Below are 15,000 nucleotides of genomic sequence, written 5' to 3'. Positions count from 1 at the left end.
CTGGTGCGCACCAAGGAGCGCTCTGAAGTGTGCTCCAAGGTGCGGCGTGCACGAAGTCGGAGCCCGGTTTGCCCCGGGTGTGCACCTCGGGTGCGCACCTCGCGTGCACCTTCGCTGCGGTGGGCACCTTGGCTGGGTTGCGCGCCTTGGTGGGCACCATGCAGTGCACGAAGTCGGAGCCCGGATTGCCCCGGGCGCGCACCTCCGCCAGGGTGGGCACCTTGGTGCGCACAACTTGCCTGGGCTGCGCACCAGGAAGGGCTCAAGATGGCACCCGCGTTCCGTTTTTTTCACTATCTTTCAGAACGGAAATTTTAAAATCTCGTTTTTTTTTGCCTTTTCTGGAAATTAGTGAAGGCAGCGCATCAAAGGTGCGCAACGCTGGTGCGAACCTGGGAGCGCTCCGATGTGTGCTCCAAGGTGCGGCGTGCACGAAGTCGGACCCCGGTTTGCCCCGGGTGCGCACCTCGCGTGCACCTTGGTGCGCACACCTTGGCTGGGTTGCGCGCCCTGGTGGGCACCATGGTGCGCACCAAGGAGCGCTCCGAAGTGTGCTCCAAGGTGCGGCGTGCACGAAGTCGGAGCCCGGTTTGCCCCGGGTGCGCACCTCGCGTGCACCTTCGCCGCGGTGGGCACCATGGCGTGCACGAAGTCGGAGCCCGGTTTGCCCCGGGTGCGCACCTCGCGTGCACCTTCGCCGGGGTGGGCACCTTGGTGTGCAGACCTTGGCTGGGTTGCGCGCCCTGGTGGGCACCATGGTGCGCACCAAGGAGCGCTCCGAAGTGTGCTCCAAGGTGCGGCCTGCACGAAGTCGGAGCCCGGTTTGCCCCGGGTGTGCACCTCGGGTGGGCACCTTGGTGCGCATGCCTTGCCTGGGCTGCGCACCAGGGCGGGCTCAAGATGGCACCCGCGTTCCTTTTTTTTCACTATCTTTCAAAACGGAAATTTTAAAATCTCATTTTTTTTTGCCTTTTTCTGGAAATTAGTGAAGGCAGCGCATCAAAGGTGCGCACCTCGCTGCCCACCACGGTGCGCAACGCCGGTGGGCACCCGGGAGTGCTTCGAAGTGTGCTCCAAGGTGCTGCGTGCACGTTGTCGGAGCCCGGTTTGCCCCGGGTGCGCACCTCGCGTGCACCTTCGTCGGGGTGGGCACCTTGGCTGGGTTTGCCCCGGCTGCGCTCCGAAGCGGGGTTATTGGAGCGCCGCCTCTTTTTTTGTCGGAGCGTTTGGTGGGGTTTCTCGCATTGGCTCTTCCGAGGCCCGGTTGCCACCCTGGCGCGCACGAAGTCGGAAGTAGGGTTAATTGCCCGGGTGCGCACCTTTGCCAGGGTGGGCACCTTACCTGGGCTGCGCACCAGGGCGGGCTCAAGATGGCACGCGCGTTCCGTTTTTTTCACTATCTTTCAAAACGGAAATTTTAAAATCTCCTCTTTTTTTTGCCTTTTCTGGAAATTAGTGAAGGCAGCGCATCAAAGGTGCGCACCTCGCTGCCCACCTTGGTGTGCTCTGAGGTGCGCACCCGGGAGCGCTACGAAGTGTGCTCCAAGGTGCGGCGTGCACGTTGTCGGAGCCCGGTTTGCCCCGGGTGCGCACCTCGCCTGCACCTTGGCCGGGGTGGGCACCTTGGCTGGGTTTGCCCAGGGTGCGCTCCGAAGCGGGGTTACTGGAGCGCCCCCTCTTTTTTTGTCAGAGCGTTTGGTGGGGTTTCTCGCATTGGCTCTTCCCAGGCCCGGTTGTTGGGTGCGCTCCCACCCTGGCGCGCGCGAAGTTGGAAGTTGGGTTAATTGCCCGGGCGCGCACCTTCGCCAGGGTGGGCACCTTGGTGCGCACACCTTGGCTGGGCTGCGCACCAGGGCGGGCTCAAGATGGCACCAGCATTCCCTTTTTCTCACTATCTTTCAAAACGGAAATTTTAAAATCTCGTTTTTTTTTTGCCTTTTATGGAAATTAGTGAAGGCATCGCATCAAAGGTGCGCACCTCGCTGCCCACCTTGGTGTGCTCCGAGGTGCCCACCACGGTGCGCAACGCCGGTGCGAACCCGGGAGCGCCCCGATGTGTGCTCCAAGGTGCGGCGTGCACGAAGTCGGACCCCGGTTTGCCCCGGGTGCGCACCTCGCGTGCACCTTGGTGCGCACACCTTGGCTGGGTTGCGCGGCCTGGTGGGCACCATGGTGCGCACCAAGGAGCGCTCCGAAGTGTGCTCCAAGGTGCGGCGTGCACGAAGTCGGAGCCCGGTTTGCCCCGGGTACGCACCTCGCGTGCACCTTCGCCGGGGTGGGCACCTCGGCTGGGTTGCGCGCCCTGGTGCGCACCAAGGAGCGCTCCGAAGTGTGCTCCAAGGTGCGGCGTGCACGAAGTCGGAGCCCGGTTTGCCCCGGGTGCGCACCTTCGCCGCGGTGCGCACCATGGCGTGCACGAAGTCGGAGCCCGGTTTGCCCCGGGTGCGCACCTCGCGTGCACCTTCGGCGGGGTTGCGCGCCCTGGTGGGCACCATGGTGCGCACCAAGGAGCGCTCCGAAGTGTGCTCCAAGGTGCGGCGTGCACGAAGTCGGAGCCCGGTTTGCCCCGGGTGCGCACCTCGCGTGCACCTTCGGCGGGGTTGCGCGCCCTGGTGGGCACCATGGTGCGCACCAAGGAGCGCTCCGAAGTGTGCTCCAAGGTGCGGCGTGCACGAAGTCGGAGCCCGGTTTGCCCCGGGTGCGCACCTCGCGTGCACCTTCGCCGCGGTGGGCACCATGGCGTGCACGAAGTCGGAGCCCGGTTTGCCCCGGGTGCGCACCTCGCGTGCACCTTCGCCGGGGTGGGCACCTCGGCTGGGTTGCGCGCCCTGGTGCGCACCAAGGAGCGCTCCGAAGTGTGCTCCAAGGTGCGGCGTGCACGAAGTCGGAGCCCGGTTTGCCCCGGGTGCGCACCTCGCGTGCACCTTCGCCAGGGTGGGCACCTCGGTGCGCACACCTTCTCAATGTTTTCTTGCCTTTTCTGGAAATTGGTGAAGGCAGCGCATCAAAGGTGCGCACCTCGGTGTGCTCCGAGGTGCGAACCCGAGAGCGCTCCGAGGTGCCCACGAAGTCGAAAGTCGGGTTAATTGCATTGTTTTCCCCGGGTGCGCTCCGAGGTGCGCAACATCGGCGCGCACCAAGGAGGGCTCCGAAGTGTGCTCCAAGGTGCGCACGATGGCGTGCACCTCTGGTGCGCACGATTCGGAGCTCGGTTTGACCGGGGTGCGCACACCTTGGCTGGGTTGCGCACCTTTTGTGCGCTCCAAGGTGCGCACGAAGTCGGAGCTCGGTTTGCCCCGGGTGCGCACCTTCGCCAGGGTGCGCACCTTGATGCGCACGCCTTGGCTGGGCTGCGCACCTTGGTGGGCGCCATGGTGCGCACCTTTCGTGCGCTCCAAGGTGCGCACGAAGTCGGAGCTCGGTTTGCCCCGGGTGCGCACCTTGGTGGGCGCCATGGTGCACTCCGAGGTGCCCAAGATTGGTGCGCACCAAGGAGCGCTCCGAAGTGCGCTCCAAGGTGCGCGCGAAGTCGAAAGTTGGGTTAATTGTCCGGTTTGCCTCGGGTGCGCACCTTGCGTGCACCTTCGCCAGGGTGGGCGCCTTGGTGCGCACACCTTGGCTGGGCTGCGCACACCTTGGCACCCGCGTTTCCTTCATTTTAAATTTTTTTTTTTTACAATCTCTCAAGTGGGAAATTCTATAATCTCAACTTTTTTTGCCTTTTCAGGAAACTTTTGAATGGAGCGCATCATTGGTGCGCTCCGAAGTGTGCTCCAAAGCTCTCTCCAGCTGCGTGCACCTGCCCCGGCCGCGCACCCGGCCCCGCCCAGCTTCGCTCACCTGTCCCGGGCGTCTGGTGCGGAACCTTAGAGTAAGAAACATCACCGTGCACCTTGGCCAACGTGCGCGACTCGACCGAGCGCGCACTGGCCGAGGTGCACACCGATTTCACCTGGGTGCGCGCGCAGCACCTCGGGCGCACCGGGGTGCGCGCACAACGCCCGGGTTGCACCGTGGCCTGTGTGCTCGGGGCGCCTCGGGTGCGCGCTCGGTGTCGCCCCCGCGCGCGCGGTAGTGCGGGCAGCGCACCCCGGCCCGGCCCGGCCCCGACGAGAACGCAAACGGGCAAAAGGTTTATTCAAATAGCATTGCGACGCCCGGCGAAAAACTAAAAAAGGGTGCAACACCGGGACTTCCCGGGAGGTCACCCATCCCAGTACTACTCCGGCCCAAGCGCGCTTAACTGCGGAGTTCTGATGGGATCCGGTGCACTAACGCTGGTATGATCGCACCCGTTATGAGCTTGTCGCAGTGTGTACTTAGCAAACCGCGACCCACGTGCGAATCCACCCCGGCCACCCACCCCCGTCGAGGTGCACACCCTCCCTCGCGAAGTGCGCCCCGTTCGCCAAGTGTGAGCCCTGCCCGGGTGCGCGCACCTTGCTAGGGCGTCGGGTGTGCACCCGGCCCGGCCTACGTGCGTGCACCTGGAGGGGGCGTCGTGTGCGTGCAGTGTCCCGTCTGCAACGCGGTGCCCACACACCACCTCGGGCGCAACGACCTGCGCTCACATGTGGGTCGAGTGCACCTTGGTGCATGTTCGGGGCGCCTCGGGTGCACGCTCGATCTTGCCCCGGTGCACCAAGGCGCTCGGTTTGCCCCGGGTGCGCACTTGGTGCAAGGTGGGCACCCAAAATAGGGATCAAGCACCAAAACACAAGTTTCGGGATGCAAAATGGGACCCAAGGACCACAAATGCGTTCCAAGACCCATGATGGGTCCACGAGAACAAAAATGTGTTCCGAGACTTAATAAACAAATATTGGGTTTTAGGAGAAGAAACATGCTCTGATGCCCAAAACGAGAATCGACCCCGAAAAGGCCACAGGCCAAAAGTGGGATGCGAGACAAAAAAAAATGGGACCCGAGGACCAAAATTGGGTTCCCAGGTCGAAGACAGGGCAACCGGACAAGAAACGACCTCTAAGGCTCGAAATGAGTCCCGACGACTAAAACTTGACAAGAAGCACCCATCAGGCACCCAACTCGACACCCATGGGATGCCGACCCACCCGGGCTTCCACCTAGCACACCTTGGCACCCACCCACCCTCGCACCCAACCTCGCACCCAACTTAGCACCTTTGAACCCACATTGGCACTCACCCTGACCCTGGCACCTTGGAACCCACATTGGCACTCACCTTGACCCTGGCACCCACCTTTGCACTCACCTTGGGACCCACCCTGGCTCCCACCTCGGCACCCACCCAGACACCCACCTTGGTTCCTTGGCACCCACCTTGGATCCTTGGCACCCACCCCGACACCCACCTTGGCACGCAACTTGGCTACTTGCCACCCACCTTGGCTCCTTGACGCCCACCCCGACAACCACCCCGTGACCTACCCTGGCTAGGGTTGGTGCACACCCACCCTGGTGCCCACCTTGGCACCCACCCTATGACCCACCTTGGCACGCACCTTAGTACCCACCCCGTTACCCACCCTAGGACCCACCCCGTGACCCACCTTGGCCAGGGTGGGTGCACCCACCCTGGTGCCCACCTTGGCACCCACCCATCCTAGCACCCAGCCTGTGACCGGGCTTGGAACCCAACCTTGCACCCGCACCCGTCTTGGCCAGTGTGGGTGCGCACCCATCCTGGCACCCACGTTGTGACACACCCTTTAACCCACGCACCCTAGCACCCACGTTGGCACCCACCTTGGAACCCAACCTAGCAACTTGGCACCCACCCCGTGACCCACCTTGGCATCCACCATAGCAGTCGCCGACTTGGCACCCACCTCGGCACCCACCTTGACACTTGTGGACCCACCTTGCCACTCACCCTAGCATCGACCCATCCTAGCACCCACCCTGGCACCTTTGCACCCTAGCACTCACCCATCCTAGCACCTAACCTGTGACCCACCTTGACACTCACCCTCGCACCCACCTTGGAACCCAACCTAGCACCCACCCACCCTGACACCAACCCTAGCACCTACCCACCCTTGCACCCACCCTGTGACCCATCTTGGCACCCACCCATCCTACCACTCAACCTATCACCCACCTTCTCACCCACCTTGGCATCCACCTTAGCACCCACCCACACTGGCACCTTGGCACCCACCTCGGGCAAGGTGGGTGCACACCCACCCTGGCACCCAATTTAGAACCCACCGAGCATGTTACCCACCTTGGCACCCACATTGCAGCCCACCCTAGTACCCACCCTATGACCCACATTGGCATCCACAGCCTAGCACCCAGGCACCTCGACACCCGCCTTGACACCCACCCTAGCACTGAACCTGTGACCCACCTTGGAACTCACCCTAGAACCCACCCACCCTGTGAACCACCTTGGCATCCACCTTAGCACCCACCCACCTTGGCACCCACTCTAGCACTCACCCATCCTAACACCCAACTTGTTACCCACCTTGGCACCCGCCCTCGCGTCCACCTTGAAACCCACCCTAGCACCCACCCACGCAGGAGCCCACCTTGGCACCCAACCTAACACCCACGCATCCTGGCACCCAACTTGTGACCCACCTTGGAACCCACCCTAGTACCCACCTTTGAACCCACTATATCACCAACCCACCTTGGCACCCACCCTATGACCCTCTTTGGAATCCACCCTAGCACGCACCCACCCTGGCACCCACCATGGAGCGCACCCTAGCACCCACCCACCTCGGCACGCACCTCAACACCCACCTTGGTGTGCGCACTGCGCCAACCTCTCAAAGACCCTATGTGGTGCGCTCCAAAGTGTACACCTTTGGTGCGCTCCAAGGTGCGCACCTTTGGTGCACACCGAGGTGCACACCAAAGTGTGCACCGAGGTGAGCACCAAAGTGCACTCCAGGGTGCACACCAAGGCGTGCACCTTTGGTGCGGTCAATGCAAACGAATTCGGAAGTTGGGGTCGATGTCCTAATCGCTGCTGCAGACTACACGTATGAGAATCGGACAAATAGCTTTATATAGGGGAGGTGTTGCGTTTGATGGGTCGACTCCCCTGGTTGTGTGCACTGCACCAACTTCAAAGACCCTGTCTTGTTTAAGAAGTCAAAAGTTGGGGTGGATGTCCTAATCATTGCTGCAGTCTACGCATGTATGAGAATCAGACAAATAGCTTATATAGGGGAGGTGTTGCATTCGGTGGGTTGACTCCCCTGGTTGTGCGCACTGCGCCAACCTCAAAGACCCCGCATAGCAGAAGAAGTCGGAAGTCGGATTTTGGTGAGCACCAAGGCGTGCACCTTTGGTGCGGTCAACGCAGACGAATTCAGAAGTTGGGGTGGATGTCCTAATCGTTGTTGCAGGCTACACATGTATGAGAATCAGACAAATAGCTTATATAGGGGAGGTGTTGGGTTTGATGGGTCAACTCCCTTGGTTGTGCGCATTACGCCAACCTCAAAGACCTTGTTTTCGTTAAGAAGTCAAAAGTTGGGGTCAATGTCCTAATGGCTCCTGCAGGCTACACATGTATGAGAATCGGACAAATAGCTTATATAGGGGAGGTGTTGGGTTTGATGGGTCGACTCCCCTGGTTGTGCGCATTACGTCAACCTCAAAGACCTTGTTTTCGTTAAGAAGTCAAAAGTTGGGGTCGATGTCCTAATTGCTCCTGTAGACTACACATGTATGAGAATCAGACAAATAGCTTATATAGGGGAGGTGTTGGGTTTGATGGGTTGACTCCCCTAGTTGTTCGCATTACACCAACCTCAAAGACCTTGTTTTCGTTTAGAAGCCGAAAGTTGGGGTCGATGTCCTAATTGCTCCTGCAGGCTACGCATGTATGAGAATCAGACAAATAGCTTATATAGGGGAGGTGTTGGGTTTGATGGGTCGACTCCCCTGGTTGTGCGCATTGCGCCAACCTCAAAGACCCTGCATTGCGGATGAAGTCGAAAGTCAGAGTTTGGTGTGCTACAAGGTGTGGTCGAAGGTGCTCACCTAGGTGTGCACCTTTGGAGCACAGGAAAAGTGCCCTCCAAAAGTGCGCACCTTTGGAGTGCACAAAAGTGCCCTCCAAAAGTGCGCACCTTTGGAGCGCAGAAAAGTGCCCTCCAAAAAGTGCCCTCCAAAAGTGCGCACCTTTGGAGCGCAGAAAAGTGCCCTCCAAAAAGTGCCCTCCAAAAGTGCGCACCTTTGGAGCGCAGAAAAGTGCCCTCCAAAAAGTGCCCTCCAAAAGTGCGCACCTTTGGAGCGCAGAAAAGTGCCCTCCAAAAAGTGCCCTCCAAAAGTGCGCACCTTTGGAGCGCAGAAAAGTGCCCTCCAAAAAGTGCCCTCCAAAAGTGCGCACCTTTGGAGCGCAGAAAAGTGCCCTCCAAAAAGTGCCCTCCAAAAGTGCGCACCTTTGGAGCGCAGAAAAGTGCCCTCCAAAAAGTGCCCTCCAAAAGTGCGCACCTTTGGAGCGCAGAAAAGTGCCCTCCAAAAAGTGCCCTCCAAAAGTGCGCACCTTTGGAGCGCAGAAAAGTGCCCTCCAAAAAGTGCCCTCCAAAAGTGCGCACCTTTGGAGCGCAGAAAAGTGCCCTCCAAAAGTGCGCACTTTTGGTGCGCACCAAGGCGCTGGTTCGGTCGTTGCAGGCGAGTTCGGAAGTTGGGGTCGATGTCCTGAGCGGAGGTGCAAACTACACAGGTGTCGGAATCGGACAAATAGCTTATATAGGGGAGGTGTATGCTTCGATGGGTCGACTCCCCAGGTTGAGCGCACCGCGCCAACCTCAAAGACCCTACGGTATGGATGAAGTCGGAAGTTGGGTCCGATGACCGATTCGATTAGTAGGTATGCTCATGAGGTCGGAATTTGGGTCCGATGACCTGCCATGTGCAGGAAGGCGAATGTTGACACTGTGCGTTGCAAGGTGCACACCAAGGCGCTGGTGCGGTCTTTTTAGTCGAGTTCGGAAGTTGGGGTCGATGTCCTGATCGGAGGTGCAAGCTACACAGGTGTGGGAATCGGACAAATAGCTTATATAGGGGAGGTGTATGCTTCGTTGGGTCGACTCCCCGGGTTGAGCGCACCGCGCCAACCTCAAAGACCCTACGGTATGGATGAAGTCGGAAGTTGGGTCCGATGACCGATTCGATATGTAGGCATACTCGCGAGGTCGGAATTTGGGTCCGATGACCTGCCACGTGCAGGAAGGCGAATGTTGGCACTGTGCGTTGCAAGGTGCGCACCAAGGCGCTGGTTCGGTCGTTGGAGGCGAGTTCGGAAGTTGGGGTCGATGTCTTGATCGGAGGTGCAAACTACACAGGTGTGGGAATCGGACAAATAGCTTATATAGGGGAGGTGTATGCTTCGTTGGGTCGACTCCCCGGGTTGAGCGCACCGCGCCAACCTCAAAGACCCTACGGTATGGATGAAGTCGGAAGTTGGGTCCGATGACCGATTCGATATGTAGGCATACTCGCGAGGTCGGAATTTGGGTCCGATGACCTGCCATGTGCAGGAAGGCGAATGTTGGGACTGTGCGTCGCAAGGTGCGCACCAAGGCGCTGGTGCCGTCGTTGCAGTCGAGTTCGGAAGTTGGGGTCGATGTCCTGGTCAGAGGTGCAAACTACACAGGTGTGGGAATCGGACAAATAGCTTATATAGGGGAGGTGTATGCTTCGATGGGTCGACTCCCTGGGTTGAGCGCACCGCGCCAACCTCAAAGACCCTACAGTATGGATGAAGTCGGAAGTTGGGTCCGATGACCGATTCGATACGTAGGCATATTGGCGAGGTCTGAATTTGTGTCCGATGACCTGCCATGCGCAGGAAGGCGGAATTTGGGTCCGATGACCGAGTTGATGGCGTGCCATGCGCAGAAAGGCGGAATTTGGGTCCGATGACCGAGTTGATGTTGATGGCCCGCCATGCACAGGAAGGCGGAATTTGGGTCCGATGACCGATTTGAAGGCGTGCCATACGCAAAAAGGCGGAGTTTGGGTCCGATGACCGAGTTGATATTGATGGCCCGCCATGCGCAGGAAGGCGGAATTTGGGTCCGATGACCTGACATACGCATGGAGTCCGACTCGGGGGCCGATGTTCGATTCGATGACTTGCATTGTGGGTAAAGTCGGAAGTTGTGGTCTTTGACCCGATTCGATGACCAGACTTCGGCTGCTTGAGAATCGGACAAATAACTTATATAGGGGAGGTAGTGTTCTCGAGCATCCTCCCCCCGTGCCCGTTTATGTCGATTGATGCTGGTGCTCGACTGGTTGGAGCGCTCGGATGCAAAAATCTTGCACCAGGATTTATCGATTGTGATGGACACGGCAAGTCTCCTGATTGCTATGCAGGAGCTCATCGTGAATCTCTATGCGGCCTTGGTATGGACTCGACCTGCGGAATGGTTCGGCAATGGTAGTCGCTCCAACACGTCCTTGCAATGGCCACAGAGGTGATTCGACTAGAGCTCCAGTCTAGCTTTTGGGTTGCTTGGCGGACTGGTATAGCCGCGATCGAGTTCCGGCCATGAACGTTTTAGATAGCTCTTGGGCTTTCTGGGACGGAAGTCGGAAGTTTGGGCTGTTGTCCGATTTGATGACCATTCTTCGGATGTGTGAGAATCGGACAAATAACTTATATAGGGGACTGTGTTGTCTCACGCAGCCCCCTCCGTGCCCCTCTATCTCGACCGATGTTGGTGCTTGAAAGGGTTGGGATCGCTCGGATTTATAAACGTGCACCACCATTTGTCGAGTGTGAGGGACGCGGCAGGTCTCCTAAATGCTATGCGGGCGCTCTCTGAGAATCTCTATCCGGCCTCGACACAGACTAGTCTTGCTGAATGGTTTGGCACTGGTAGTCGATCCAACACGTCGTTGTTGTGGCCGCCTAGGCGATTCGATTCGAGCCCCCGTCTAGCTTTTGGGTTGCTTGGCGGATTTTGCCCTATCCGCAAGTGAGCTCGGTCCCTAAACGTTCGAGAAACCCGATTGCTATGCGCCGACTCTCTTTCTTGCGAGCCTCCATCTAGCTTTTGGGTCTCTACGGAACGGAAGTCGGAATCTGGGACCGTTGTTTGATTCGACGAGGCAGACTACGGTTGTGCGAGAATCGGACAAATAACTTATATAGGGGAGGTGTTGACTGGAGCATTCTCCCCCGTGCCCCTCTAACTCGACCAATGCTGGCGCTCGAACGGTGGTAGCGCTCGGATTTTCATTGAGCGCCAGCATTGGTCGATTTAGAGGGGCATGCGAGATTCCCGAATGCTATGCGAGGGCTCTAACGGAAATGTCTATTGGTTTCGGTATGGATGCAATTGCGAGTGGTTCGGCAAAGGTAGTCGTTCCGATGCGTCCATGTCGTGGCCAAATCGATAATTCGATTTGAGCCCTCGTATAGCATTTGGGTCTCTCGATGTGATTCCGCATTCCAGTCCCTTTGGGCACTGCTTGAGCCGCATCCCAGGGGGTTCCCTTCCCAATAATCTGCCTCGCAACCCGATTGCTATGCGGTGAGGCTCCTCGGCCGCCTCGGAACTATCTGTGTATCAGACGCATCGCGGGATAAGGGGTTGGCAACGGTAGTCGCCCCAAGCGCGTCCGATGCTTGGACCATTCCGAGGCGGCCCTGAAGCCTCTTCCGTCTAGCCGTTGGGTCCTTCTCGCCGCATCCCTCGCCTCGCACCCCGATTGCTATGCGGTGAGGCTCCTCGGCCGCCTCGGAACTATCTGTGTATCGGACGCGTCGCGGGATAAGGGGTTGTCACTGGTAGTCGCCCCAAGCGCGTCCGATGCTTGGACCATTCCGAGGCGGCCCTGAAGCCTCTTCCGTCTAGCCGTTGGGTCCTTCTCGCCGCATCCCTCGCCTCGCACCCCGATTGCTATGCGGTGAGGCTCCTCGGCCGCCTCGGAACTATCTGTGTATCGGACGCGTCGCGGGATAAGGGGTTGTCATTGGTAGTCGCCCCAAGCGCGTCCGATGCTTGGACCATTCCGAGGCGGCCCTGAAGCCTCTTCCGTCTAGCCGTTGGGTCCTTCTCGCCGCATCCCTCGCCTCGCACCCCGATTGCTATGCGGTGAGGCTCCTCGGCCGCCTCGGAACTATCTGTGTATCGGACGCGTCGCGGGATAAGGGGTTGTCATTGGTAGTCGCCCCAAGCGCGTCCGATGCTTGGACCATTCCGAGGCGGCCCTGAAGCCTCTTCCGTCTAGCCGTTGGGTCCTTCTCGCCGCATCCCTCGCCTCGCACCCCGATTGCTATGCGGTGAGGCTCCTCGGCCGCCTCGGAACTATCTGTGTATCGGACGCGTCGCGGGATAAGGGGTTGTCACTGGTAGTCGCCCCAAGCGCGTCCGATGCTTGGACCATTCCGAGGCGGCCCTGAAGCCTCTTCCATCTAGCCGTTGGGTCCTTCTCGCCGCATCCCTCGCCTCGCACCCCGATTGCTATGCGGTGAGGCTCCTCGGCCGCCTCGGAACTATCTGTGTATCGGACGCGTCGCGGGATAAGGGGTTGTCACTGGTAGTCGCCCCAAGCGCGTTCGATGCTTGGACCATTCCGAGGCGGCCCTGAAGCCTCTTCCGTCTAGCCGTTGGGTCCTTCTCGCCGCATCCCTCGCCTCGCACCCCGATTGCTATGCGGTGAGGCTCCTCGGCCGCCTCGGAACTATCTGTGTATCGGACGCGTCGCGGGATAAGGGGTTGTCACTGGTAGTCGCCCCAAGCGCGTCCGATGCTTGGACCATTCCGAGGCGGACCCGAAGCCTCTTCCGTCTAGCCGTTGGGTCCTTCTCGCCGCATCCCTCGCCTCGCACCCCGATTGCTATGCGGTGAGGCTCCTCGGCCGCCTTGGAACTATCTGTGTATCGGACGCGTCGCGGGATAAGGGGTTGTCACTGGTAGTCGCCCCAAGCGCGTCCGATGCTTGGACCATTCCGAGGCGGACCCGAAGCCTCTTCCGTCTAGCCGTTGGGTCCTTCTCGCCGCATCCCTCGCCTCGCACCCCGATTGCTATGCGGTGAGGCTCCTCGGCCGCCTTGGAACTATCTGTGTATCGGACGCGTCGCGGGATAAGGGGTTGTCACTGGTAGTCGCCCCAAGCGCGTCCGATGCTTGGACCATTCCGAGGCGGCCCCGAAGCCTCTTCCGTGTAGCCGTTGGGTCCTTCTCGCCGCATCCCTCGCCTCGCACCCCGATTGCTATGCGGTGAGGCTCCTCGGCCGCCTTGGAACTATCTGTGTATCGGACGCGTCGCGGGATAAGGGGTTGTCACTGGTAGTCGCCCCAAGCGCGTCCGATGCTTGGACCATTCCGAGGCGGCCCCGAAGCCTCTTCCGTGTAGCCGTTGGGTCCTTCTCGCCGCATCCCTCGCCTCGCACCCCGATTGCTATGCGGTGAGGCTCCTCGGCCGCCTTGGAACTATCTGTGTATCGGACGCGTCGCGGGATAAGGGGTTGTCACTGGTAGTCGCCCCAAGCGCGTCCGATGCTTGGACCATTCCGAGGCGGACCTGAAGCCTCTTCCCTCTAGCCGTTGGGGCTTTCTCGCCGCATCCCTCGCCTCGCACCCCGATTGCTATGCTGTGAGGCTCCTCGGCCGCCTTGGAACTATCTGTGTATCGGACGCATCGCGGGATAAGGGGTTGGCAGTGGTAGTCGCCCCAAGCGCATCCGATGCTTGGACCATTCCGAGGCGGCCCTGCAGCCTCTTCCGTCTAGCCGTTGGGGCCATCTCGCCGCATCCCCCACCTCGCACCACGATTGCTATGCGGTGAGGCTCCTTGGCCGCCTCGGAACTATCTGTGTATCGGACGCATCGCGGGATAAGGGGTTGTCACTGGTAGTCGCCCCAAGCGCGTCCGATGCTTGGACTATTCCGAGGCGGCCCTGCAGCCTCTTCCGTCTAGCCGTTGGGGCCATCTCGCTGCATCCCCCACCTCCTCGGCCGCCTCGGAACTATCTGTGTATCGGACGCATCGCGGGATAAGGGGTTGGCAGTGGTAGTCGCCCCAAGCGCGTCCGATGCTTGGACTATTCCGAGGCAGCCCTGCAGCCTCTTCCGTCTAGCCTTTGGGGCCATCTCGCCGCATCCCTCGCCTCGCACCCCGATTGCTATGCGGTGAGGCTCCTCGGCCGCCTGGGAACTATCTTCGTATCGGACGCATCGCGGGATAAGGGGTTGTCACTGGTAGTCGCCCCAAGCGCGTCCGATGCTTGGACTATTCCGAGGCGGCCCTGTGGCCTCTTCCGTCTAGCCGTTGGGGCCATCTCGCCGCATCCCCCACCTCGCACCCCGATTGCTATGCGGTGAGGCTCTTCGGCCGCCTTGGAACTATCTTCGTATCGGACGCATCGCGGGATAAGGGGTTGTCACTGGTAGTGGCCCCAAGCGCGTCCGATGCTTGGACTATTCCGAGGCGGCCCTGCAGCCTCTTCCGTCTAGCCGTTGGGGCCATCTCGCCGCATCCCCCACCTCGCACCCCGATTGCTATGCGGTGAGGCTCCTCGGCCGCCTTGGAACTATCTTCGTATCGGACGCATCGCGGGATAAGGGGTTGTCACTGGTAGTCGCCCCAAGCGCGTCCGATGCTTGGACTATTCCGACGCGGCCCTGTGGCCTCTTCCGTCTAGCCGTTGGGGCCATCTCGCCGCATCCCCCACCTCGCGCCCCGATTGCTATGCGGTGAGGCTCCTCGGCCGCCTTGGAACCATCTTCGTATCGGACGCATCGCGGGATAGGGGGCTGTCACTGGTAGTCGCCCCAAGCGTGTCCGATGCTTGGACCATTCCTAGGCGGCCCTGAAGCCTCTTCCGTCTAGCCGTTGGGGCCTTCCCGCCCCATCCCTCGCCTCGCACCCCCGATTGCTATGCGGTGAGGCTCCTCGGCCGCCTTGGAACCATCTGTGTATCGGACGCATCGCGGGATAAGGGGTTGGCACTGGCAGTCGCCCCAAGCGCGTCCGATGCTTGGACCATTCCGAGGTGGCCCTGAAGCCTCTTCCGTCTAGCCGTTGGGGCCT

The 15,000-nt window shown here is 60.1% G+C and overlaps 1 non-coding gene across 1 annotated transcript; it reads right to left on the bottom strand.

The window, feature by feature from the left end:
* Window positions 1-4,175: 4,175 nt before the first annotated feature.
* On the bottom strand, window positions 4,176-4,294 carry LOC131863621 (5S ribosomal RNA). The gene has a single exon (XR_009362519.1). It is a non-coding gene; the product is annotated as a 5S ribosomal RNA (ribosomal RNA).
* Between the last annotated feature and the right edge of the window lie 10,706 nt (window positions 4,295-15,000).

The sequence above is a fragment of the Cryptomeria japonica genome, unplaced genomic scaffold, assembly GCF_030272615.1.
Source record: "Cryptomeria japonica unplaced genomic scaffold, Sugi_1.0 HiC_scaffold_67, whole genome shotgun sequence".
NCBI classification, from domain to species: domain Eukaryota; kingdom Viridiplantae; phylum Streptophyta; class Pinopsida; order Cupressales; family Cupressaceae; genus Cryptomeria; species Cryptomeria japonica.
This window is presented reverse-complemented; position numbering and strand designations above follow the sequence as displayed.